This window comes from Hippocampus zosterae, chromosome 1, assembly GCF_025434085.1.
Source record: "Hippocampus zosterae strain Florida chromosome 1, ASM2543408v3, whole genome shotgun sequence".
NCBI classification, from domain to species: domain Eukaryota; kingdom Metazoa; phylum Chordata; class Actinopteri; order Syngnathiformes; family Syngnathidae; genus Hippocampus; species Hippocampus zosterae.
Window position 1 is genome coordinate 38,774,978 of NC_067451.1, and position 22,189 is coordinate 38,797,166.

The window sequence follows — 22,189 nt, forward strand, 5'->3', positions numbered from 1 at the left end:
GCAGGCGGAAATCCCAAGCTGCTTCATGTCCAAGTGCTATCATTACCGATCCACGTGCAGACGGCTCCCTCTGTTGGACATTAATTTTATTCCAAAGAGACGTTGATCTGTCAAATCAACGTGAAGGAAACGATTTCAAACCACAGGATAAGTGAAAGTTGAATGACGAATGAATGCCAAAATTTTTGGAAAGAGCAGTGAATCGTGTTGTGAATTGGAGGTGGGTGCAAAAGCTTACAGCACCTGGTATTCCCAGGCGGTCTCCCATCCAAGTACTAACCAGGCCCGACCCTGCTTAGCTTCCGAGATCGGACGAGATCGGGCGTTCTCAGGGTAGTATGGCCGTAAGCGAGGGAAAACGTGAAAATTGTCCCCTTTATAGCAGACAGGGCACTTGCGGGTCGGGGATGGAGTCGTGGGGTGATTTTTTTTTTCATTTAATGACCTCCTCCCGAGAGCACGAAGGAGGGGCCCGCTCCCGTGGTGGTTTGAGCGCGCAGCCTGTCAGGCTCGCATACGGTCCTCTGCGAGCACGCAGATGCGGTATTTGACGTTTGTTGCAAAAGTGGGCTTTTCCAGTGGAGGTGCAAAGGCATCCAGCAGGCGGAAATCCCAAGCTGTTTCATGTCCAAGTGCTATCATGACCGATCCCCGTGCAGACGGCTCCCTCTGTTGGACATTAATTTTATTCCAAAGAGACGTTGATCTGTCAAATCAACGTGAAGGAAACGATTTCAAACCACAGGATAAGTGAAAGTTGAATGACGAATGAATGCCAAAATTTTTGGAAAGAGCAGTGAATCGTGTTGTGAATTGGAGGTGGGTGCAAAAGCTTACAGCACCTGGTATTCCCAGGCGGTCTCCCATCCAAGTACTAACCAGGCCCGACCCTGCTTAGCTTCCGAGATCGGACGAGATCGGGCGTTCTCAGGGTAGTATGGCCGTAAGCGAGGGAAAACGCGAAAATTGTCCTCTTTATAGCAGACAGGGCACTTCCGGGTCGGGGGTGGAGTAGTGGGGTGATTTTTTTTTTCATTTAATAAACCTCCTCCGGAGTGCACAAAGGAGGGGCCCGCTCCCGTGGTGGTTTGAGCGCGCAGCCTGTCAGGCTCGCATACGGTCCTCTGCGAGCACGCAGATGCGGTATTTGACGTTTGTTGCAAAAGTGGGCTTTTCCAGTGGAGGTGCAAAGGCATCCAGCAGGCGGAAATCCCAAGCTGTTTCATGTCCAAGTGCTATCATGACCGATCCCCGTGCAGACGGCTCCCTCTGTTGGACATTAATTTTATTCCAAAGAGACGTTGATCTGTCAAATCAACGTGAAGGAAACGATTTCAAACCACAGGATAAGTGAAAGTTGAATGACGAATGAATGCCAAAATTTTTGGAAAGAGCAGTGAATCATGTTGAGAATTGGAGGTGGGTCCAAAAGCTTACAGCACCTGGTATTCCCAGGCGGTCTCCCATCCAAGTACTAACCAGGCCCGACACTGCTTAGCTTCCGAGATCGGACGAGATCGGACGAGATCGGGCGTTCTCAGGGTAGTATGGCCGTAAGCGAGGGAAAACGTGAAAATTGTCCTCTTTATAGCAGACAGGGCACTTCCGGGTCGAGGGTGGAGTAGTGGGGTGATTTTTTTTTTCATTTAATAAACCTCCTCCGGAGTGCACAAAGGAGGGGCCCGCTCCCGTGGTGGTTTGAGCGCGCAGCCTGTCAGGCTCGCATACGGTCCTCTGCGAGCACGCAGATGCGGTATTTGACGTTTGTTGCAAAAGTGGGCTTTTCCAGTGGAGGTGCAAAGGCATCCAGCAGGCGGAAATCCCAAGCTGTTTCAAGTCCAAGTGCTATCATGACCGATCCCCGTGCAGACGGCTCCCTCTGTTGGACATTAATTTTATTCCAAAGAGACGTTGATCTGTCAAATCAACGTGAAGGAAACGATTTCAAACCACAGGATAAGTGAAAGTTGAATGACGAATGAATGCCAAAATTTTTGGAAAGAGCAGTGAATCGTGTTGAGAATTGGAGGTGGGTGCAAAAGCTTACAGCACCTGGTATTCCCAGGGGGTCTCCCATCCAAGTACTAACCAGGCCCGACCCTGCTTAGCTTCCGAGATCGGGTGCTCTCAGGGTAGTATGGCCGTAAGCGAGGGTAAACGTGAAAATTGTCCCCTTTATAGCAGACAGGGCACTTCTGGGTCGGGGGTGGAGTAGTGGGGTGATTTTTTTTTCATTTAATAAACCTCCTCCGGAGTGCACAAAGGAGGGACCCGCTCCTGTGGTGGTTTGAGCGCGCAGCCTGTCAGGCTCGCATACGGTCCTCTGCGAGCACGCAGAGGCTGTATTTGATGTCTGTTGCAAAAGTTGGCTTTTCCAGTGGAGGTGCAAAAGCATCCAGCAGGCGGAAATCCCAAGCTGCTTCATGTCCAAGTGCTATCATTACCGATCCACGTGCAGACGGCTCCCTCTGTTGGACATTAATTTTATTCCAAAGAGACGTTGATCTGTCAAATCAACGTGAAGGAAACGATTTCAAACCACAGGATAAGTGAAAGTTGAATGACGAATGAATGCCAAAATTTTTGGAAAGAGCAGTGAATCGTGTTGTGAATTGGAGGTGGGTGCAAAAGCTTACAGCACCTGGTATTCCCAGGCGGTCTCCCATCCAAGTACTAACCAGGCCCGACCCTGCTTAGCTTCCGAGATCGGACGAGATCGGGGGTTCTCAGGGTAGTATGGCCGTAAGCGAGGGAAAACGTGAAAATTGTCCCCTTTATAGCAGACAGGGCACTTGCGGGTCGGGGATGGAGTCGTGGGGTGATTTTTTTTTTCATTTAATGACCTCCTCCCGAGAGCACGAAGGAGGGGCCCGCTCCCGTGGTGGTTTGAGCGCGCAGCCTGTCAGGCTCGCATACGGTCCTCTGCGAGCACGCAGATGCGGTATTTGACGTTTGTTGCAAAAGTGGGCTTTTCCAGTGGAGGTGCAAAGGCATCCAGCAGGCGGAAATCCCAAGCTGTTTCATGTCCAAGTGCTATCATGACCGATCCCCGTGCAGACGGCTCCCTCTGTTGGACATTAATTTTATTCCAAAGAGACGTTGATCTGTCAAATCAACGTGAAGGAAACGATTTCAAACCACAGGATAAGTGAAAGTTGAATGACGAATGAATGCCAAAATTTTTGGAAAGAGCAGTGAATCGTGTTGAGAATTGGAGGTGGGTCCAAAAGCTTACAGCACCTGGTATTCCCAGGCGGTCTCCCATCCAAGTACTAACCAGGCCCGACCCTGCTTAGCTTCCGAGATCGGACGAGATCGGGCGTTCTCAGGGTAGTATGGCCGTAAGCGAGGGAAAACGTGAAAATTGTCCTCTTTATAGCAGACAGGGCACTTCCGGGTCGGGGGTGGAGTAGTGGGGTGATTTTTTTTTTCATTTAATAAACCTCCTCCGGAGTGCACAAAGGAGGGGCCCGCTCCCGTGGTGGTTTGAGAGCGCAGCCTGTCAGGCTCGCATACGGTCCTCTGCGAGCACGCAGATACGGTACTTGATGTCTGTTGCAAAAGTTGGCTTTTCCAGTGGAGGTGCAAAAGCATCCAGCAGGCGGAAATCCCAAGCTGCTTCATGTCCAAGTGCTATCATTATCGATCCACGTGCAGACGGCTCCCTCTGTTGGACATTAATTTTATTCCAAAGAGACGTTGATCTGTCAAATCAACGTGAAGGAAACGATTTCAAACCACAGGATAAGTGAAAGTTGAATGACGAATGAATGCCAAAATTTTTGGAAAGAGCAGTGAATCGTGTTGTGAATTGGAGGTGGGTGCAAAAGCTTACAGCACCTGGTATTCCCAGGCGGTCTCCCATCCAAGTACTAACCAGGCCCGACCCTGCTTAGCTTCCGAGATCGGACGAGATCGGGCGTTCTCAGGGTAGTATGGCCGTAAGCGAGGGAAAACGCGAAAATTGTCCTCTTTATAGCAGACAGGGCACTTCCGGGTCGGGGGTGGAGTCGTGGGGTGATTTTTTTTTTCATTTAATAAACCTCCTCCGGAGTGCACAAAGGAGGGGCCCGCTCCCGTGGTGGTTTGAGCGCGCAGCCTGTCAGGCTCGCATACGGTCCTCTGCGAGCACGCAGATGCGGTATTTGACGTTTGTTGCAAAAGTGGGCTTTTCCAGTGGAGGTGCAAAGGCATCCAGCAGGCGGAAATCCCAAGCTGTTTCATGTCCAAGTGCTATCATGACCGATCCCCGTGCAGACGGCTCCCTCTGTTGGACATTAATTTTATTCCAAAGAGACGTTGATCTGTCAAATCAACGTGAAGGAAACGATTTCAAACCACAGGATAAGTGAAAGTTGAATGACGAATGAATGCCAAAATTTTTGGAAAGAGCAGTGAATCGTGTTGAGAATTGGAGGTGGGTGCAAAAGCTTACAGCACCTGGTATTCCCAGGCGGTCTCCCATCCAAGTACTAACCAGGCCCGACCCTGCTTAGCTTCCGAGATCGGACGAGATCGGGCGTTCTCAGGGTAGTATGGCCGTAAGCGAGGGAAAACGCGAAAATTGTCCTTTTTATAGCAGACAGGGCACTTCCGGGTCGGGGGTGGAGTAGTGGGGTGATTTTTTTTTTCATTTAATAAACCTCCTCCGGAGTGCACAAAGGAGGGGCCCGCTCCCGTGGTGGTTTGAGCGCGCAGCCTGTCAGGCTCGCATACGGTCCTCTGCGAGCACGCAGATGCGGTATTTGACGTTTGTTGCAAAAGTGGGCTTTTCCAGTGGAGGTGCAAAGGCATCCAGCAGGCGGAAATCCCAAGCTGTTTCATGTCCAAGTGCTATCATGACCGATCCCCGTGCAGACGGCTCCCTCTGTTGGACATTAATTTTATTCCAAAGAGACGTTGATCTGTCAAATCAACGTGAAGGAAACGATTTCAAACCACAGGATAAGTGAAAGTTGAATGACGAATGAATGCCAAAATTTTTGGAAAGAGCAGTGAATCATGTTGAGAATTGGAGGTGGGTCCAAAAGCTTACAGCACCTGGTATTCCCAGGCGGTCTCCCATCCAAGTACTAACCAGGCCCGACCCTGCTTAGCTTCCGAGATCGGACGAGATCGGGCGTTCTCAGGGTAGTATGGCCGTAAGCGAGGGAAAACGTGAAAATTGTCCTCTTTATAGCAGACAGGGCACTTCCGGGTCGGGGGTGGAGTAGTGGGGTGATTTTTTTTTTTCATTTAATAAACCTCCTCCGGAGTGCACAAAGGAGGGGCCCGCTCCCGTGGTGGTTTGAGCGCGCAGCCTGTCAGGCTCGCATACGGTCCTCTGCGAGCACGCAGATACGGTACTTGATGTCTGTTGCAAAAGTTGGCTTTTCCAGTGGAGGTGCAAAAGCATCCAGCAGGCGGAAATCCCAAGCTGCTTCATGTCCAAGTGCTATCATTATCGATCCGCGTGCAGATGGCTCCCTCTGTTGGACATTAATTTTATTCCAAAGAGACGTTGATCTGTCAAATCAACGTGAAGGAAACGATTTCAAACCACAGGATAAGTGAAAGTTGAATGACGAATGAATGCCAAAATTTTTGGAAAGAGCAGTGAATCGTGTTGTGAATTGGAGGTGGGTGCAAAAGCTTACAGCACCTGGTATTCCCAGGCGGTCTCCCATCCAAGTACTAACCAGGCCCGACCCTGCTTAGCTTCCGAGATCGGACGAGATCGGGCGTTCTCAGGGTAGTATGGCCGTAAGCGAGGGAAAACGCGAAAATTGTCCTCTTTATAGCAGACAGAGCACTTCCGGGTCGGGGGTGGAGTCGTGGGGTGATTTTTTTTTTCATTTAATAAACCTCCTCCGGAGTGCACAAAGGAGGGGCCCGCTCCCGTGGTGGTTTGAGCGCGCAGCCTGTCAGGCTCGCATACGGTCCTCTGCGAGCACGCAGATGCGGTATTTGACGTTTGTTGCAAAAGTGGGCTTTTCCAGTGGAGGTGCAAAGGCATCCAGCAGGCGGAAATCCCAAGCTGTTTCATGTCCAAGTGCTATCATGACCGATCCCCGTGCAGACGGCTCCCTCTGTTGGACATTAATTTTATTCCAAAGAGACGTTGATCTGTCAAATCAACGTGAAGGAAACGATTTCAAACCACAGGATAAGTGAAAGTTGAATGACGAATGAATGCCAAAATTTTTGGAAAGAGCAGTGAATCATGTTGAGAATTGGAGGTGGGTCCAAAAGCTTACAGCACCTGGTATTCCCAGGCGGTCTCCCATCCAAGTACTAACCAGGCCCGACACTGCTTAGCTTCCGAGATCGGACGAGATCGGACGAGATCGGGCGTTCTCAGGGTAGTATGGCCGTAAGCGAGGGAAAACGTGAAAATTGTCCTCTTTATAGCAGACAGGGCACTTCCGGGTCGAGGGTGGAGTAGTGGGGTGATTTTTTTTTTCATTTAATAAACCTCCTCCGGAGTGCACAAAGGAGGGGCCCGCTCCCGTGGTGGTTTGAGCGCGCAGCCTGTCAGGCTCGCATACGGTCCTCTGCGAGCACGCAGATGCGGTATTTGGCGTTTGTTGCAAAAGTGGGCTTTTCCAGTGGAGGTGCAAAGGCATCCAGCAGGCGGAAATCCCAAGCTGTTTCAAGTCCAAGTGCTATCATGACCGATCCCCGTGCAGACGGCTCCCTCTGTTGGACATTAATTTTATTCCAAAGAGACGTTGATCTGTCAAATCAACGTGAAGGAAACGATTTCAAACCACAGGATAAGTGAAAGTTGAATGACGAATGAATGCCAAAATTTTTGGAAAGAGCAGTGAATCGTGTTGAGAATTGGAGGTGGGTGCAAAAGCTTACAGCACCTGGTATTCCCAGGGGGTCTCCCATCCAAGTACTAACCAGGCCCGACCCTGCTTAGCTTCCGAGATCGGGTGCTCTCAGGGTAGTATGGCCGTAAGCGAGGGTAAACGTGAAAATTGTCCCCTTTATAGCAGACAGGGCACTTCTGGGTCGGGGGTGGAGTAGTGGGGTGATTTTTTTTTCATTTAATAAACCTCCTCCGGAGTGCACAAAGGAGGGACCCGCTCCTGTGGTGGTTTGAGCGCGCAGCCTGTCAGGCTCGCATACGGTCCTCTGCGAGCACGCAGAGGCTGTATTTGATGTCTGTTGCAAAAGTTGGCTTTTCCAGTGGAGGTGCAAAAGCATCCAGCAGGCGGAAATCCCAAGCTGCTTCATGTCCAAGTGCTATCATTACCGATCCACGTGCAGACGGCTCCCTCTGTTGGACATTAATTTTATTCCAAAGAGACGTTGATCTGTCAAATCAACGTGAAGGAAACGATTTCAAACCACAGGATAAGTGAAAGTTGAATGACGAATGAATGCCAAAATTTTTGGAAAGAGCAGTGAATCGTGTTGTGAATTGGAGGTGGGTGCAAAAGCTTACAGCACCTGGTATTCCCAGGCGGTCTCCCATCCAAGTACTAACCAGGCCCGACCCTGCTTAGCTTCCGAGATCGGACGAGATCGGGGGTTCTCAGGGTAGTATGGCCGTAAGCGAGGGAAAACGTGAAAATTGTCCCCTTTATAGCAGACAGGGCACTTGCGGGTCGGGGATGGAGTCGTGGGGTGATTTTTTTTTTCATTTAATGACCTCCTCCCGAGAGCACGAAGGAGGGGCCCGCTCCCGTGGTGGTTTGAGCGCGCAGCCTGTCAGGCTCGCATACGGTCCTCTGCGAGCACGCAGATGCGGTATTTGACGTTTGTTGCAAAAGTGGGCTTTTCCAGTGGAGGTGCAAAGGCATCCAGCAGGCGGAAATCCCAAGCTGTTTCATGTCCAAGTGCTATCATGACCGATCCCCGTGCAGACGGCTCCCTCTGTTGGACATTAATTTTATTCCAAAGAGACGTTGATCTGTCAAATCAACGTGAAGGAAACGATTTCAAACCACAGGATAAGTGAAAGTTGAATGACGAATGAATGCCAAAATTTTTGGAAAGAGCAGTGAATCGTGTTGAGAATTGGAGGTGGGTCCAAAAGCTTACAGCACCTGGTATTCCCAGGCGGTCTCCCATCCAAGTACTAACCAGGCCCGACCCTGCTTAGCTTCCGAGATCGGACGAGATCGGGCGTTCTCAGGGTAGTATGGCCGTAAGCGAGGGAAAACGTGAAAATTGTCCTCTTTATAGCAGACAGGGCACTTCCGGGTCGGGGGTGGAGTAGTGGGGTGATTTTTTTTTTCATTTAATAAACCTCCTCCGGAGTGCACAAAGGAGGGGCCCGCTCCCGTGGTGGTTTGAGAGCGCAGCCTGTCAGGCTCGCATACGGTCCTCTGCGAGCACGCAGATACGGTACTTGATGTCTGTTGCAAAAGTTGGCTTTTCCAGTGGAGGTGCAAAAGCATCCAGCAGGCGGAAATCCCAAGCTGCTTCATGTCCAAGTGCTATCATTATCGATCCACGTGCAGACGGCTCCCTCTGTTGGACATTAATTTTATTCCAAAGAGACGTTGATCTGTCAAATCAACGTGAAGGAAACGATTTCAAACCACAGGATAAGTGAAAGTTGAATGACGAATGAATGCCAAAATTTTTGGAAAGAGCAGTGAATCGTGTTGTGAATTGGAGGTGGGTGCAAAAGCTTACAGCACCTGGTATTCCCAGGCGGTCTCCCATCCAAGTACTAACCAGGCCCGACCCTGCTTAGCTTCCGAGATCGGACGAGATCGGGCGTTCTCAGGGTAGTATGGCCGTAAGCGAGGGAAAACGCGAAAATTGTCCTCTTTATAGCAGACAGGGCACTTCCGGGTCGGGGGTGGAGTCGTGGGGTGATTTTTTTTTTCATTTAATAAACCTCCTCCGGAGTGCACAAAGGAGGGGCCCGCTCCCGTGGTGGTTTGAGCGCGCAGCCTGTCAGGCTCGCATACGGTCCTCTGCGAGCACGCAGATGCGGTATTTGACGTTTGTTGCAAAAGTGGGCTTTTCCAGTGGAGGTGCAAAGGCATCCAGCAGGCGGAAATCCCAAGCTGTTTCATGTCCAAGTGCTATCATGACCGATCCCCGTGCAGACGGCTCCCTCTGTTGGACATTAATTTTATTCCAAAGAGACGTTGATCTGTCAAATCAACGTGAAGGAAACGATTTCAAACCACAGGATAAGTGAAAGTTGAATGACGAATGAATGCCAAAATTTTTGGAAAGAGCAGTGAATCGTGTTGAGAATTGGAGGTGGGTGCAAAAGCTTACAGCACCTGGTATTCCCAGGCGGTCTCCCATCCAAGTACTAACCAGGCCCGACCCTGCTTAGCTTCCGAGATCGGACGAGATCGGGCGTTCTCAGGGTAGTATGGCCGTAAGCGAGGGAAAACGCGAAAATTGTCCTTTTTATAGCAGACAGGGCACTTCCGGGTCGGGGGTGGAGTAGTGGGGTGATTTTTTTTTTCATTTAATAAACCTCCTCCGGAGTGCACAAAGGAGGGGCCCGCTCCCGTGGTGGTTTGAGCGCGCAGCCTGTCAGGCTCGCATACGGTCCTCTGCGAGCACGCAGATGCGGTATTTGACGTTTGTTGCAAAAGTGGGCTTTTCCAGTGGAGGTGCAAAGGCATCCAGCAGGCGGAAATCCCAAGCTGTTTCATGTCCAAGTGCTATCATGACCGATCCCCGTGCAGACGGCTCCCTCTGTTGGACATTAATTTTATTCCAAAGAGACGTTGATCTGTCAAATCAACGTGAAGGAAACGATTTCAAACCACAGGATAAGTGAAAGTTGAATGACGAATGAATGCCAAAATTTTTGGAAAGAGCAGTGAATCATGTTGAGAATTGGAGGTGGGTCCAAAAGCTTACAGCACCTGGTATTCCCAGGCGGTCTCCCATCCAAGTACTAACCAGGCCCGACCCTGCTTAGCTTCCGAGATCGGACGAGATCGGGCGTTCTCAGGGTAGTATGGCCGTAAGCGAGGGAAAACGTGAAAATTGTCCTCTTTATAGCAGACAGGGCACTTCCGGGTCGGGGGTGGAGTAGTGGGGTGATTTTTTTTTTTCATTTAATAAACCTCCTCCGGAGTGCACAAAGGAGGGGCCCGCTCCCGTGGTGGTTTGAGCGCGCAGCCTGTCAGGCTCGCATACGGTCCTCTGCGAGCACGCAGATACGGTACTTGATGTCTGTTGCAAAAGTTGGCTTTTCCAGTGGAGGTGCAAAAGCATCCAGCAGGCGGAAATCCCAAGCTGCTTCATGTCCAAGTGCTATCATTATCGATCCGCGTGCAGATGGCTCCCTCTGTTGGACATTAATTTTATTCCAAAGAGACGTTGATCTGTCAAATCAACGTGAAGGAAACGATTTCAAACCACAGGATAAGTGAAAGTTGAATGACGAATGAATGCCAAAATTTTTGGAAAGAGCAGTGAATCGTGTTGTGAATTGGAGGTGGGTGCAAAAGCTTACAGCACCTGGTATTCCCAGGCGGTCTCCCATCCAAGTACTAACCAGGCCCGACCCTGCTTAGCTTCCGAGATCGGACGAGATCGGGCGTTCTCAGGGTAGTATGGCCGTAAGCGAGGGAAAACGCGAAAATTGTCCTCTTTATAGCAGACAGAGCACTTCCGGGTCGGGGGTGGAGTCGTGGGGTGATTTTTTTTTTCATTTAATAAACCTCCTCCGGAGTGCACAAAGGAGGGGCCCGCTCCCGTGGTGGTTTGAGCGCGCAGCCTGTCAGGCTCGCATACGGTCCTCTGCGAGCACGCAGATGCGGTATTTGACGTTTGTTGCAAAAGTGGGCTTTTCCAGTGGAGGTGCAAAGGCATCCAGCAGGCGGAAATCCCAAGCTGTTTCATGTCCAAGTGCTATCATGACCGATCCCCGTGCAGACGGCTCCCTCTGTTGGACATTAATTTTATTCCAAAGAGACGTTGATCTGTCAAATCAACGTGAAGGAAACGATTTCAAACCACAGGATAAGTGAAAGTTGAATGACGAATGAATGCCAAAATTTTTGGAAAGAGCAGTGAATCGTGTTGAGAATTGGAGGTGGGTGCAAAAGCTTACAGCACCTGGTATTCCCAGGCGGTCTCCCATCCAAGTACTAACCAGGCCCGACCCTGCTTAGCTTCCGAGATCGGACGAGATCGGGCGTTCTCAGGGTAGTATGGCCGTAAGCGAGGGAAAACGCGAAAATTGTCCTTTTTATAGCAGACAGGGCACTTCCGGGTCGGGGGTGGAGTAGTGGGGTGATTTTTTTTTTCATTTAATAAACCTCCTCCGGAGTGCACAAAGGAGGGGCCCGCTCCCGTGGTGGTTTGAGCGCGCAGCCTGTCAGGCTCGCATACGGTCCTCTGCGAGCACGCAGATGCGGTATTTGACGTTTGTTGCAAAAGTGGGCTTTTCCAGTGGAGGTGCAAAGGCATCCAGCAGGCGGAAATCCCAAGCTGTTTCATGTCCAAGTGCTATCATGACCGATCCCCGTGCAGACGGCTCCCTCTGTTGGACATTAATTTTATTCCAAAGAGACGTTGATCTGTCAAATCAACGTGAAGGAAACGATTTCAAACCACAGGATAAGTGAAAGTTGAATGACGAATGAATGCCAAAATTTTTGGAAAGAGCAGTGAATCATGTTGAGAATTGGAGGTGGGTCCAAAAGCTTACAGCACCTGGTATTCCCAGGCGGTCTCCCATCCAAGTACTAACCAGGCCCGACCCTGCTTAGCTTCCGAGATCGGACGAGATCGGGCGTTCTCAGGGTAGTATGGCCGTAAGCGAGGGAAAACGTGAAAATTGTCCTCTTTATAGCAGACAGGGCACTTCCGGGTCGGGGGTGGAGTAGTGGGGTGATTTTTTTTTTTCATTTAATAAACCTCCTCCGGAGTGCACAAAGGAGGGGCCCGCTCCCGTGGTGGTTTGAGCGCGCAGCCTGTCAGGCTCGCATACGGTCCTCTGCGAGCACGCAGATACGGTACTTGATGTCTGTTGCAAAAGTTGGCTTTTCCAGTGGAGGTGCAAAAGCATCCAGCAGGCGGAAATCCCAAGCTGCTTCATGTCCAAGTGCTATCATTATCGATCCGCGTGCAGATGGCTCCCTCTGTTGGACATTAATTTTATTCCAAAGAGACGTTGATCTGTCAAATCAACGTGAAGGAAACGATTTCAAACCACAGGATAAGTGAAAGTTGAATGACGAATGAATGCCAAAATTTTTGGAAAGAGCAGTGAATCGTGTTGTGAATTGGAGGTGGGTGCAAAAGCTTACAGCACCTGGTATTCCCAGGCGGTCTCCCATCCAAGTACTAACCAGGCCCGACCCTGCTTAGCTTCCGAGATCGGACGAGATCGGGCGTTCTCAGGGTAGTATGGCCGTAAGCGAGGGAAAACGCGAAAATTGTCCTCTTTATAGCAGACAGAGCACTTCCGGGTCGGGGGTGGAGTCGTGGGGTGATTTTTTTTTTCATTTAATAAACCTCCTCCGGAGTGCACAAAGGAGGGGCCCGCTCCCGTGGTGGTTTGAGCGCGCAGCCTGTCAGGCTCGCATACGGTCCTCTGCGAGCACGCAGATGCGGTATTTGACGTTTGTTGCAAAAGTGGGCTTTTCCAGTGGAGGTGCAAAGGCATCCAGCAGGCGGAAATCCCAAGCTGTTTCATGTCCAAGTGCTATCATGACCGATCCCCGTGCAGACGGCTCCCTCTGTTGGACATTAATTTTATTCCAAAGAGACGTTGATCTGTCAAATCAACGTGAAGGAAACGATTTCAAACCACAGGATAAGTGAAAGTTGAATGACGAATGAATGCCAAAATTTTTGGAAAGAGCAGTGAATCATGTTGAGAATTGGAGGTGGGTCCAAAAGCTTACAGCACCTGGTATTCCCAGGCGGTCTCCCATCCAAGTACTAACCAGGCCCGACCCTGCTTAGCTTCCGAGATCGGGTGCTCTCAGGGTAGTATGGCCGTAAGCGAGGGTAAACGTGAAAATTGTCCCCTTTATAGCAGACAGGGCACTTCTGGGTCGGGGGTGGAGTAGTGGGGTGATTTTTTTTTCATTTAATAAACCTCCTCCGGAGTGCACAAAGGAGGGACCCGCTCCCGTGGTGGTTTGAGCGCGCAGCCTGTCAGGCTCGCATACGGTCCTCTGCGAGCACGCAGAGGCTGTATTTGATGTCTGTTGCAAAAGTTGGCTTTTCCAGTGGAGGTGCAAAAGCATCCAGCAGGCGGAAATCCCAAGCTGCTTCATGTCCAAGTGCTATCATTACCGATCCACGTGCAGACGGCTCCCTCTGTTGGACATTAATTTTATTCCAAAGAGACGTTGATCTGTCAAATCAACGTGAAGGAAACGATTTCAAACCACAGGATAAGTGAAAGTTGAATGACGAATGAATGCCAAAATTTTTGGAAAGAGCAGTGAATCGTGTTGTGAATTGGAGGTGGGTGCAAAAGCTTACAGCACCTGGTATTCCCAGGCGGTCTCCCATCCAAGTACTAACCAGGCCCGACCCTGCTTAGCTTCCGAGATCGGACGAGATCGGGCGTTCTCAGGGTAGTATGGCCGTAAGCGAGGGAAAACGTGAAAATTGTCCCCTTTATAGCAGACAGGGCACTTGCGGGTCGGGGATGGAGTCGTGGGGTGATTTTTTTTTTCATTTAATGACCTCCTCCATAGAGCACGAAGGAGGGGCCCGCTCCCGTGGTGGTTTGAGCGCGCAGCCTGTCAGGCTCGCATACGGTCCTCTGCGAGCACGCAGATGCGGTATTTGACGTTTGTTGCAAAAGTGGGCTTTTCCAGTGGAGGTGCAAAGGCATCCAGCAGGCGGAAATCCCAAGCTGTTTCATGTCCAAGTGCTATCATGACCGATCCCCGTGCAGACGGCTCCCTCTGTTGGACATTAATTTTATTCCAAAGAGACGTTGATCTGTCAAATCAACGTGAAGGAAACGATTTCAAACCACAGGATAAGTGAAAGTTGAATGACGAATGAATGCCAAAATTTTTGGAAAGAGCAGTGAATCGTGTTGTGAATTGGAGGTGGGTGCAAAAGCTTACAGCACCTGGTATTCCCAGGCGGTCTCCCATCCAAGTACTAACCAGGCCCGACCCTGCTTAGCTTCCGAGATCGGACGAGATCGGGCGTTCTCAGGGTAGTATGGCCGTAAGCGAGGGAAAACGCGAAAATTGTCCTCTTTATAGCAGACAGGGCACTTCCGGGTCGGGGGTGGAGTCGTGGGGTGATTTTTTTTTCATTTAATAAACCTCCTCCGGAGTGCACAAAGGAGGGGCCCGCTCCCGTGGTGGTTTGAGCGCGCAGCCTGTCAGGCTCGCATACGGTCCTCTGCGAGCACGCAGATGCGGTATTTGACGTTTGTTGCAAAAGTGGGCTTTTCCAGTGGAGGTGCAAAGGCATCCAGCAGGCGGAAATCCCAAGCTGTTTCATGTCCAAGTGCTATCATGACCGATCCCCGTGCAGACGGCTCCCTCTGTTGGACATTAATTTTATTCCAAAGAGACGTTGATCTGTCAAATCAACGTGAAGGAAACGATTTCAAACCACAGGATAAGTGAAAGTTGAATGACGAATGAATGCCAAAATTTTTGGAAAGAGCAGTGAATCGTGTTGAGAATTGGAGGTGGGTGCAAAAGCTTACAGCACCTGGTATTCCCAGGCGGTCTCCCATCCAAGTACTAACCAGGCCCGACCCTGATTAGCTTCCGAGATCGGACGAGATCGGGCGTTCTCAGGGTAGTATGGCCGTAAGCGAGGGAAAACGCGAAAATTGTCCTTTTTATAGCAGACAGGGCACTTCCGGGTCGGGGGTGGAGTAGTGGGGTGATTTTTTTTTTCATTTAATAAACCTCCTCCGGAGTGCACAAAGGAGGGGCCCGCTCCCGTGGTGGTTTGAGCGCGCAGCCTGTCAGGCTCGCATACGGTCCTCTGCGAGCACGCAGATGCGGTATTTGACGTTTGTTGCAAAAGTGGGCTTTTCCAGTGGAGGTGCAAAGGCATCCAGCAGGCGGAAATCCCAAGCTGTTTCATGTCCAAGTGCTATCATGACCGATCCCCGTGCAGACGGCTCCCTCTGTTGGACATTAATTTTATTCCAAAGAGACGTTGATCTGTCAAATCAACGTGAAGGAAACGATTTCAAACCACAGGATAAGTGAAAGTTGAATGACGAATGAATGCCAAAATTTTTGGAAAGAGCAGTGAATCGTGTTGAGAATTGGAGGTGGGTGCAAAAGCTTACAGCACCTGGTATTCCCAGGCGGTCTCCCATCCAAGTACTAACCAGGCCCGACACTGCTTAGCTTCCGAGATCGGACGAGATCGGGCGTTCTCAGGGTAGTATGGCCGTAAGCGAGGGAAAACGTGAAAATTGTCCTCTTTATAGCAGACAGGGCACTTCCGGGTCGAGGGTGGAGTAGTGGGGTGATTTTTTTTTTCATTTAATAAACCTCCTCCGGAGTGCACAAAGGAGGGGCCCGCTCCCGTGGTGGTTTGAGCGCGCAGCCTGTCAGGCTCGCATACGGTCCTCTGCGAGCACGCAGATGCGGTATTTGACGTTTGTTGCAAAAGTGGGCTTTTCCAGTGGAGGTGCAAAGGCATCCAGCAGGCGGAAATCCCAAGCTGTTTCAAGTCCAAGTGCTATCATGACCGATCCCCGTGCAGACGGCTCCCTCTGTTGGACATTAATTTTATTCCAAAGAGACGTTGATCTGTCAAATCAACGTGAAGGAAACGATTTCAAACCACAGGATAAGTGAAAGTTGAATGACGAATGAATGCCAAAATTTTTGGAAAGAGCAGTGAATCGTGTTGAGAATTGGAGGTGGGTGCAAAAGCTTACAGCACCTGGTATTCCCAGGGGGTCTCCCATCCAAGTACTAACCAGGCCCGACCCTGCTTAGCTTCCGAGATCGGGTGCTCTCAGGGTAGTATGGCCGTAAGCGAGGGTAAACGTGAAAATTGTCCCCTTTATAGCAGACAGGGCACTTCTGGGTCGGGGGTGGAGTAGTGGGGTGATTTTTTTTTCATTTAATAAACCTCCTCCGGAGTGCACAAAGGAGGGACCCGCTCCCGTGGTGGTTTGAGCGTGCAGCCTGTCAGGCTCGCATACGGTCCTCTGCGAGCACGCAGAGGCTGTATTTGATGTCTGTTGCAAAAGTTGGCTTTTCCAGTGGAGGTGCAAAAGCATCCAGCAGGCGGAAATCCCAAGCTGCTTCATGTCCAAGTGCTATCATTACCGATCCACGTGCAGACGGCTCCCTCTGTTGGACATTAATTTTATTCCAAAGAGACGTTGATCTGTCAAATCAACGTGAAGGAAACGATTTCAAACCACAGGATAAGTGAAAGTTGAATGACGAATGAATGCCAAAATTTTTGGAAAGAGCAGTGAATCGTGTTGTGAATTGGAGGTGGGTGCAAAAGCTTACAGCACCTGGTATTCCCAGGCGGTCTCCCATCCAAGTACTAACCAGGCCCGACCCTGCTTAGCTTCCGAGATCGGACGAGATCGGGCGTTCTCAGGGTAGTATGGCCGTAAGCGAGGGAAAACGTGAAAATTGTCCCCTTTATAGCAGACAGGGCACTTGCGGGTCGGGGATGGAGTCGTGGGGTGATTTTTTTTTTCATTTAATGACCTCCTCCCGAGAGCACGAAGGAGGGGCCCGCTCCCGTGGTGGTTTGAGCGCGCAGCCTGTCAGGCTCGCATACGGTCCTCTGCGAGCACGCAGATGCGGTATTTGACGTTTGTTGCAAAAGTGGGCTTTTCCAGTGGAGGTGCAAAGGCATCCAGCAGGCGGAAATCCCAAGCTGTTTCATGTCCAAGTGCTATCATGACCGATCCCCGTGCAGACGGCTCCCTCTGTTGGACATTAATTTTATTCCAAAGAGACGTTGATCTGTCAAATCAACGTGAAGGAAACGATTTCAAACCACAGGATAAGTGAAAGTTGAATGACGAATGAATGCCAAAATTTTTGGAAAGAGCAGTGAATCGTGTTGAGAATTGGAGGTGGGTGCAAAAGCTTACAGCACCTGGTATTCCCAGGCGGTCTCCCATCCAAGTACTAACCAGGCCCGACCCTGATTAGCTTCCGAGATCGGACGAGATCGGGCGTTCTCAGGGTAGTATGGCCGTAAGCGAGGGAAAACGCGAAAATTGTCCTTTTTATAGCAGACAGGGCACTTCCGGGTCGGGGGTGGAGTAGTGGGGTGATTTTTTTTTTCATTTAATAAACCTCCTCCGGAGTGCACAAAGGAGGGGCCCGCTCCCGTGGTGGTTTGAGCGCGCAGCCTGTCAGGCTCGCATACGGTCCTCTGCGAGCACGCAGATGCGGTATTTGACGTTTGTTGCAAAAGTGGGCTTTTCCAGTGGAGGTGCAAAGGCATCCAGCAGGCGGAAATCCCAAGCTGTTTCATGTCCAAGTGCTATCATGACCGATCCCCGTGCAGACGGCTCCCTCTGTTGGACATTAATTTTATTCCAAAGAGACGTTGATCTGTCAAATCAACGTGAAGGAAACGATTTCAAACCACAGGATAAGTGAAAGTTGAATGACGAATGAATGCCAAAATTTTTGGAAAGAGCAGTGAATCGTGTTGAGAATTGGAGGTGGGTGCAAAAGCTTACAGCACCTGGTATTCCCAGGCGGTCTCCCATCCAAGTACTAACCAGGCCCGACACTGCTTAGCTTCCGAGATCGGACGAGATCGGGCGTTCTCAGGGTAGTATGGCCGTAAGCGAGGGAAAACGTGAAAATTGTCCTCTTTATAGCAGACAGGGCACTTCCGGGTCGAGGGTGGAGTAGTGGGGTGATTTTTTTTTTCATTTAATAAACCTCCTCCGGAGTGCACAAAGGAGGGGCCCGCTCCCGTGGTGGTTTGAGCGCGCAGCCTGTCAGGCTCGCATACGGTCCTCTGCGAGCACGCAGATGCGGTATTTGACGTTTGTTGCAAAAGTGGGCTTTTCCAGTGGAGGTGCAAAGGCATCCAGCAGGCGGAAATCCCAAGCTGTTTCAAGTCCAAGTGCTATCATGACCGATCCCCGTGCAGACGGCTCCCTCTGTTGGACATTAATTTTATTCCAAAGAGACGTTGATCTGTCAAATCAACGTGAAGGAAACGATTTCAAACCACAGGATAAGTGAAAGTTGAATGACGAATGAATGCCAAAATTTTTGGAAAGAGCAGTGAATCGTGTTGAGAATTGGAGGTGGGTGCAAAAGCTTACAGCACCTGGTATTCCCAGGGGGTCTCCCATCCAAGTACTAACCAGGCCCGACCCTGCTTAGCTTCCGAGATCGGGTGCTCTCAGGGTAGTATGGCCGTAAGCGAGGGTAAACGTGAAAATTGTCCCCTTTATAGCAGACAGGGCACTTCTGGGTCGGGGGTGGAGTAGTGGGGTGATTTTTTTTTCATTTAATAAACCTCCTCCGGAGTGCACAAAGGAGGGACCCGCTCCCGTGGTGGTTTGAGCGTGCAGCCTGTCAGGCTCGCATACGGTCCTCTGCGAGCACGCAGAGGCTGTATTTGATGTCTGTTGCAAAAGTTGGCTTTTCCAGTGGAGGTGCAAAAGCATCCAGCAGGCGGAAATCCCAAGCTGCTTCATGTCCAAGTGCTATCATTACCGATCCACGTGCAGACGGCTCCCTCTGTTGGACATTAATTTTATTCCAAAGAGACGTTGATCTGTCAAATCAACGTGAAGGAAACGATTTCAAACCACAGGATAAGTGAAAGTTGAATGACGAATGAATGCCAAAATTTTTGGAAAGAGCAGTGAATCGTGTTGTGAATTGGAGGTGGGTGCAAAAGCTTACAGCACCTGGTATTCCCAGGCGGTCTCCCATCCAAGTACTAACCAGGCCCGACCCTGCTTAGCTTCCGAGATCGGACGAGATCGGGGGTTCTCAGGGTAGTATGGCCGTAAGCGAGGGAAAACGTGAAAATTGTCCCCTTTATAGCAGACAGGGCACTTGCGGGTCGGGGATGGAGTCGTGGGGTGATTTTTTTTTTCATTTAATGACCTCCTCCCGAGAGCACGAAGGAGGGGCCCGCTCCCGTGGTGGTTTGAGCGCGCAGCCTGTCAGGCTCGCATACGGTCCTCTGCGAGCACGCAGATGCGGTATTTGACGTTTGTTGCAAAAGTGGGCTTTTCCAGTGGAGGTGCAAAGGCATCCAGCAGGCGGAAATCCCAAGCTGTTTCATGTCCAAGTGCTATCATGACCGATCCCCGTGCAGACGGCTCCCTCTGTTGGACATTAATTTTATTCCAAAGAGACGTTGATCTGTCAAATCAACGTGAAGGAAACGATTTCAAACCACAGGATAAGTGAAAGTTGAATGACGAATGAATGCCAAAATTTTTGGAAAGAGCAGTGAATCGTGTTGTGAATTGGAGGTGGGTGCAAAAGCTTACAGCACCTGGTATTCCCAGGCGGTCTCCCATCCAAGTACTAACCAGGCCCGACCCTGCTTAGCTTCCGAGATCGGACGAGATCGGGCGTTCTCAGGGTAGTATGGCCGTAAGCGAGGGAAAACGCGAAAATTGTCCTCTTTATAGCAGACAGGGCACTTCCGGGTCGGGGGTGGAGTAGTGGGGTGATTTTTTTTTTCATTTAATAAACCTCCTCCGGAGTGCACAAAGGAGGGGCCCGCTCCCGTGGTGGTTTGAGCGCGCAGCCTGTCAGGCTCGCATACGGTCCTCTGCGAGCACGCAGATGCGGTATTTGACGTTTGTTGCAAAAGTGGGCTTTTCCAGTGGAGGTGCAAAGGCATCCAGCAGGCGGAAATCCCAAGCTGTTTCATGTCCAAGTGCTATCATGACCGATCCCCGTGCAGACGGCTCCCTCTGTTGGACATTAATTTTATTCCAAAGAGACGTTGATCTGTCAAATCAACGTGAAGGAAACGATTTCAAACCACAGGATAAGTGAAAGTTGAATGACGAATGAATGCCAAAATTTTTGGAAAGAGCAGTGAATCATGTTGAGAATTGGAGGTGGGTCCAAAAGCTTACAGCACCTGGTATTCCCAGGCGGTCTCCCATCCAAGTACTAACCAGGCCCGACCCTGCTTAGCTTCCGAGATCGGGTGCTCTCAGGGTAGTATGGCCGTAAGCGAGGGTAAACGTGAAAATTGTCCCCTTTATAGCAGACAGGGCACTTCTGGGTCGGGGGTGGAGTAGTGGGGTGATTTTTTTTTCATTTAATAAACCTCCTCCGGAGTGCACAAAGGAGGGACCCGCTCCCGTGGTGGTTTGAGCGCGCAGCCTGTCAGGCTCGCATACGGTCCTCTGCGAGCACGCAGAGGCTGTATTTGATGTCTGTTGCAAAAGTTGGCTTTTCCAGTGGAGGTGCAAAAGCATCCAGCAGGCGGAAATCCCAAGCTGCTTCATGTCCAAGTGCTATCATTACCGATCCACGTGCAGACGGCTCCCTCTGTTGGACATTAATTTTATTCCAAAGAGACGTTGATCTGTCAAATCAACGTGAAGGAAACGATTTCAAACCACAGGATAAGTGAAAGTTGAATGACGAATGAATGCCAAAATTTTTGGAAAGAGCAGTGAATCGTGTTGTGAATTGGAGGTGGGTGCAAAAGCTTACAGCACCTGGTATTCCCAGGCGGTCTCCCATCCAAGTACTAACCAGGCCCGACCCTGCTTAGCTTCCGAGATCGGACGAGATCGGGCGTTCTCAGGGTAGTATGGCCGTAAGCGAGGGAAAACGTGAAAATTGTCCCCTTTATAGCAGACAGGGCACTTGCGGGTCGGGGATGGAGTCGTGGGGTGATTTTTTTTTTCATTTAATGACCTCCTCCATAGAGCACGAAGGAGGGGCCCGCTCCCGTGGTGGTTTGAGCGCGCAGCCTGTCAGGCTCGCATACGGTCCTCTGCGAGCACGCAGATGCGGTATTTGACGTTTGTTGCAAAAGTGGGCTTTTCCAGTGGAGGTGCAAAGGCATCCAGCAGGCGGAAATCCCAAGCTGTTTCATGTCCAAGTGCTATCATGACCGATCCCCGTGCAGACGGCTCCCTCTGTTGGACATTAATTTTATTCCAAAGAGACGTTGATCTGTCAAATCAACGTGAAGGAAACGATTTCAAACCACAGGATAAGTGAAAGTTGAATGACGAATGAATGCCAAAATTTTTGGAAAGAGCAGTGAATCGTGTTGTGAATTGGAGGTGGGTGCAAAAGCTTACAGCACCTGGTATTCCCAGGCGGTCTCCCATCCAAGTACTAACCAGGCCCGACCCTGCTTAGCTTCCGAGATCGGACGAGATCGGGCGTTCTCAGGGTAGTATGGCCGTAAGCGAGGGAAAACGCGAAAATTGTCCTCTTTATAGCAGACAGGGCACTTCCGGGTCGGGGGTGGAGTCGTGGGGTGATTTTTTTTTCATTTAATAAACCTCCTCCGGAGTGCACAAAGGAGGGGCCCGCTCCCGTGGTGGTTTGAGCGCGCAGCCTGTCAGGCTCGCATACGGTCCTCTGCGAGCACGCAGATGCGGTATTTGACGTTTGTTGCAAAAGTGGGCTTTTCCAGTGGAGGTGCAAAGGCATCCAGCAGGCGGAAATCCCAAGCTGTTTCATGTCCAAGTGCTATCATGACCGATCCCCGTGCAGACGGCTCCCTCTGTTGGACATTAATTTTATTCCAAAGAGACGTTGATCTGTCAAATCAACGTGAAGGAAACGATTTCAAACCACAGGATAAGTGAAAGTTGAATGACGAATGAATGCCAAAATTTTTGGAAAGAGCAGTGAATCGTGTTGAGAATTGGAGGTGGGTGCAAAAGCTTACAGCACCTGGTATTCCCAGGCGGTCTCCCATCCAAGTACTAACCAGGCCCGACCCTGATTAGCTTCCGAGATCGGACGAGATCGGGCGTTCTCAGGGTAGTATGGCCGTAAGCGAGGGAAAACGCGAAAATTGTCCTTTTTATAGCAGACAGGGCACTTCCGGGTCGGGGGTGGAGTAGTGGGGTGATTTTTTTTTTTCATTTAATAAACCTCCTCCGGAGTGCACAAAGGAGGGGCCCGCTCCCGTGGTGGTTTGAGCGCGCAGCCTGTCAGGCTCGCATACGGTCCTCTGCGAGCACGCAGATGCGGTATTTGACGTTTGTTGCAAAAGTGGGCTTTTCCAGTGGAGGTGCAAAGGCATCCAGCAGGCGGAAATCCCAAGCTGTTTCATGTCCAAGTGCTAT

General features: G+C 50.5%; 29 non-coding genes and 8 pseudogenes across 29 annotated transcripts; all 37 read right to left on the reverse strand.

Annotated features, from left to right (window-relative positions):
* Positions 1–231: 231 nt before the first annotated feature.
* LOC127615663 (5S ribosomal RNA) lies at positions 232–350 on the reverse strand. The gene has a single exon (XR_007966940.1). It is a non-coding gene; the product is annotated as a 5S ribosomal RNA (ribosomal RNA).
* A 480-nt stretch (positions 351–830) lies between these two features.
* LOC127615785 (5S ribosomal RNA) lies at positions 831–949 on the reverse strand. The gene has a single exon (XR_007966954.1). It is a non-coding gene; the product is annotated as a 5S ribosomal RNA (ribosomal RNA).
* Positions 950–1,430: 481 nt separating this feature from the next.
* On the reverse strand, positions 1,431–1,559 carry LOC127616678 (uncharacterized; annotated as a pseudogene).
* A 481-nt stretch (positions 1,560–2,040) lies between these two features.
* On the reverse strand, positions 2,041–2,149 carry LOC127616318 (uncharacterized; annotated as a pseudogene).
* Positions 2,150–2,629: 480 nt separating this feature from the next.
* LOC127612703 (5S ribosomal RNA) lies at positions 2,630–2,748 on the reverse strand. Its single transcript, XR_007965916.1, has one exon. It is a non-coding gene; the product is annotated as a 5S ribosomal RNA (ribosomal RNA).
* A 480-nt stretch (positions 2,749–3,228) lies between these two features.
* Positions 3,229–3,347, reverse strand: LOC127615850 (5S ribosomal RNA). The gene has a single exon (XR_007966973.1). It is a non-coding gene; the product is annotated as a 5S ribosomal RNA (ribosomal RNA).
* A 481-nt stretch (positions 3,348–3,828) lies between these two features.
* On the reverse strand, positions 3,829–3,947 carry LOC127615907 (5S ribosomal RNA). The gene has a single exon (XR_007966990.1). It is a non-coding gene; the product is annotated as a 5S ribosomal RNA (ribosomal RNA).
* A 481-nt stretch (positions 3,948–4,428) lies between these two features.
* Positions 4,429–4,547, reverse strand: LOC127615970 (5S ribosomal RNA). The gene has a single exon (XR_007967009.1). It is a non-coding gene; the product is annotated as a 5S ribosomal RNA (ribosomal RNA).
* Positions 4,548–5,028: 481 nt separating this feature from the next.
* LOC127616016 (5S ribosomal RNA) lies at positions 5,029–5,147 on the reverse strand. The gene has a single exon (XR_007967012.1). It is a non-coding gene; the product is annotated as a 5S ribosomal RNA (ribosomal RNA).
* Positions 5,148–5,629: 482 nt separating this feature from the next.
* Positions 5,630–5,748, reverse strand: LOC127616092 (5S ribosomal RNA). Its single transcript, XR_007967036.1, has one exon. It is a non-coding gene; the product is annotated as a 5S ribosomal RNA (ribosomal RNA).
* Positions 5,749–6,229: 481 nt separating this feature from the next.
* On the reverse strand, positions 6,230–6,358 carry LOC127616681 (uncharacterized; annotated as a pseudogene).
* A 481-nt stretch (positions 6,359–6,839) lies between these two features.
* Positions 6,840–6,948, reverse strand: LOC127616323 (uncharacterized; annotated as a pseudogene).
* A 480-nt stretch (positions 6,949–7,428) lies between these two features.
* On the reverse strand, positions 7,429–7,547 carry LOC127612715 (5S ribosomal RNA). Its single transcript, XR_007965925.1, has one exon. It is a non-coding gene; the product is annotated as a 5S ribosomal RNA (ribosomal RNA).
* Positions 7,548–8,027: 480 nt separating this feature from the next.
* LOC127616149 (5S ribosomal RNA) lies at positions 8,028–8,146 on the reverse strand. Its single transcript, XR_007967045.1, has one exon. It is a non-coding gene; the product is annotated as a 5S ribosomal RNA (ribosomal RNA).
* Positions 8,147–8,627: 481 nt separating this feature from the next.
* LOC127616207 (5S ribosomal RNA) lies at positions 8,628–8,746 on the reverse strand. The gene has a single exon (XR_007967060.1). It is a non-coding gene; the product is annotated as a 5S ribosomal RNA (ribosomal RNA).
* Positions 8,747–9,227: 481 nt separating this feature from the next.
* On the reverse strand, positions 9,228–9,346 carry LOC127616259 (5S ribosomal RNA). The gene has a single exon (XR_007967066.1). It is a non-coding gene; the product is annotated as a 5S ribosomal RNA (ribosomal RNA).
* Positions 9,347–9,827: 481 nt separating this feature from the next.
* On the reverse strand, positions 9,828–9,946 carry LOC127616313 (5S ribosomal RNA). The gene has a single exon (XR_007967088.1). It is a non-coding gene; the product is annotated as a 5S ribosomal RNA (ribosomal RNA).
* A 482-nt stretch (positions 9,947–10,428) lies between these two features.
* On the reverse strand, positions 10,429–10,547 carry LOC127616363 (5S ribosomal RNA). The gene has a single exon (XR_007967094.1). It is a non-coding gene; the product is annotated as a 5S ribosomal RNA (ribosomal RNA).
* Positions 10,548–11,028: 481 nt separating this feature from the next.
* LOC127616418 (5S ribosomal RNA) lies at positions 11,029–11,147 on the reverse strand. Its single transcript, XR_007967104.1, has one exon. It is a non-coding gene; the product is annotated as a 5S ribosomal RNA (ribosomal RNA).
* Positions 11,148–11,628: 481 nt separating this feature from the next.
* LOC127616474 (5S ribosomal RNA) lies at positions 11,629–11,747 on the reverse strand. Its single transcript, XR_007967119.1, has one exon. It is a non-coding gene; the product is annotated as a 5S ribosomal RNA (ribosomal RNA).
* A 482-nt stretch (positions 11,748–12,229) lies between these two features.
* Positions 12,230–12,348, reverse strand: LOC127616526 (5S ribosomal RNA). The gene has a single exon (XR_007967128.1). It is a non-coding gene; the product is annotated as a 5S ribosomal RNA (ribosomal RNA).
* Positions 12,349–12,829: 481 nt separating this feature from the next.
* Positions 12,830–12,938, reverse strand: LOC127616012 (uncharacterized; annotated as a pseudogene).
* A 480-nt stretch (positions 12,939–13,418) lies between these two features.
* Positions 13,419–13,537, reverse strand: LOC127616582 (5S ribosomal RNA). Its single transcript, XR_007967132.1, has one exon. It is a non-coding gene; the product is annotated as a 5S ribosomal RNA (ribosomal RNA).
* Positions 13,538–14,017: 480 nt separating this feature from the next.
* Positions 14,018–14,136, reverse strand: LOC127616630 (5S ribosomal RNA). Its single transcript, XR_007967135.1, has one exon. It is a non-coding gene; the product is annotated as a 5S ribosomal RNA (ribosomal RNA).
* A 480-nt stretch (positions 14,137–14,616) lies between these two features.
* On the reverse strand, positions 14,617–14,735 carry LOC127613665 (5S ribosomal RNA). Its single transcript, XR_007966276.1, has one exon. It is a non-coding gene; the product is annotated as a 5S ribosomal RNA (ribosomal RNA).
* Positions 14,736–15,216: 481 nt separating this feature from the next.
* On the reverse strand, positions 15,217–15,335 carry LOC127614096 (5S ribosomal RNA). The gene has a single exon (XR_007966395.1). It is a non-coding gene; the product is annotated as a 5S ribosomal RNA (ribosomal RNA).
* A 481-nt stretch (positions 15,336–15,816) lies between these two features.
* Positions 15,817–15,925, reverse strand: LOC127616329 (uncharacterized; annotated as a pseudogene).
* A 480-nt stretch (positions 15,926–16,405) lies between these two features.
* On the reverse strand, positions 16,406–16,524 carry LOC127616673 (5S ribosomal RNA). Its single transcript, XR_007967149.1, has one exon. It is a non-coding gene; the product is annotated as a 5S ribosomal RNA (ribosomal RNA).
* Positions 16,525–17,004: 480 nt separating this feature from the next.
* LOC127613669 (5S ribosomal RNA) lies at positions 17,005–17,123 on the reverse strand. Its single transcript, XR_007966277.1, has one exon. It is a non-coding gene; the product is annotated as a 5S ribosomal RNA (ribosomal RNA).
* Positions 17,124–17,604: 481 nt separating this feature from the next.
* LOC127614107 (5S ribosomal RNA) lies at positions 17,605–17,723 on the reverse strand. Its single transcript, XR_007966396.1, has one exon. It is a non-coding gene; the product is annotated as a 5S ribosomal RNA (ribosomal RNA).
* A 481-nt stretch (positions 17,724–18,204) lies between these two features.
* Positions 18,205–18,313, reverse strand: LOC127616334 (uncharacterized; annotated as a pseudogene).
* A 480-nt stretch (positions 18,314–18,793) lies between these two features.
* Positions 18,794–18,912, reverse strand: LOC127612720 (5S ribosomal RNA). The gene has a single exon (XR_007965926.1). It is a non-coding gene; the product is annotated as a 5S ribosomal RNA (ribosomal RNA).
* A 480-nt stretch (positions 18,913–19,392) lies between these two features.
* Positions 19,393–19,511, reverse strand: LOC127616711 (5S ribosomal RNA). The gene has a single exon (XR_007967158.1). It is a non-coding gene; the product is annotated as a 5S ribosomal RNA (ribosomal RNA).
* Positions 19,512–19,992: 481 nt separating this feature from the next.
* Positions 19,993–20,101, reverse strand: LOC127616024 (uncharacterized; annotated as a pseudogene).
* Positions 20,102–20,581: 480 nt separating this feature from the next.
* Positions 20,582–20,700, reverse strand: LOC127616765 (5S ribosomal RNA). Its single transcript, XR_007967172.1, has one exon. It is a non-coding gene; the product is annotated as a 5S ribosomal RNA (ribosomal RNA).
* Positions 20,701–21,180: 480 nt separating this feature from the next.
* Positions 21,181–21,299, reverse strand: LOC127616832 (5S ribosomal RNA). Its single transcript, XR_007967216.1, has one exon. It is a non-coding gene; the product is annotated as a 5S ribosomal RNA (ribosomal RNA).
* Positions 21,300–21,779: 480 nt separating this feature from the next.
* LOC127613673 (5S ribosomal RNA) lies at positions 21,780–21,898 on the reverse strand. The gene has a single exon (XR_007966279.1). It is a non-coding gene; the product is annotated as a 5S ribosomal RNA (ribosomal RNA).
* Between the last annotated feature and the right edge of the window lie 291 nt (positions 21,899–22,189).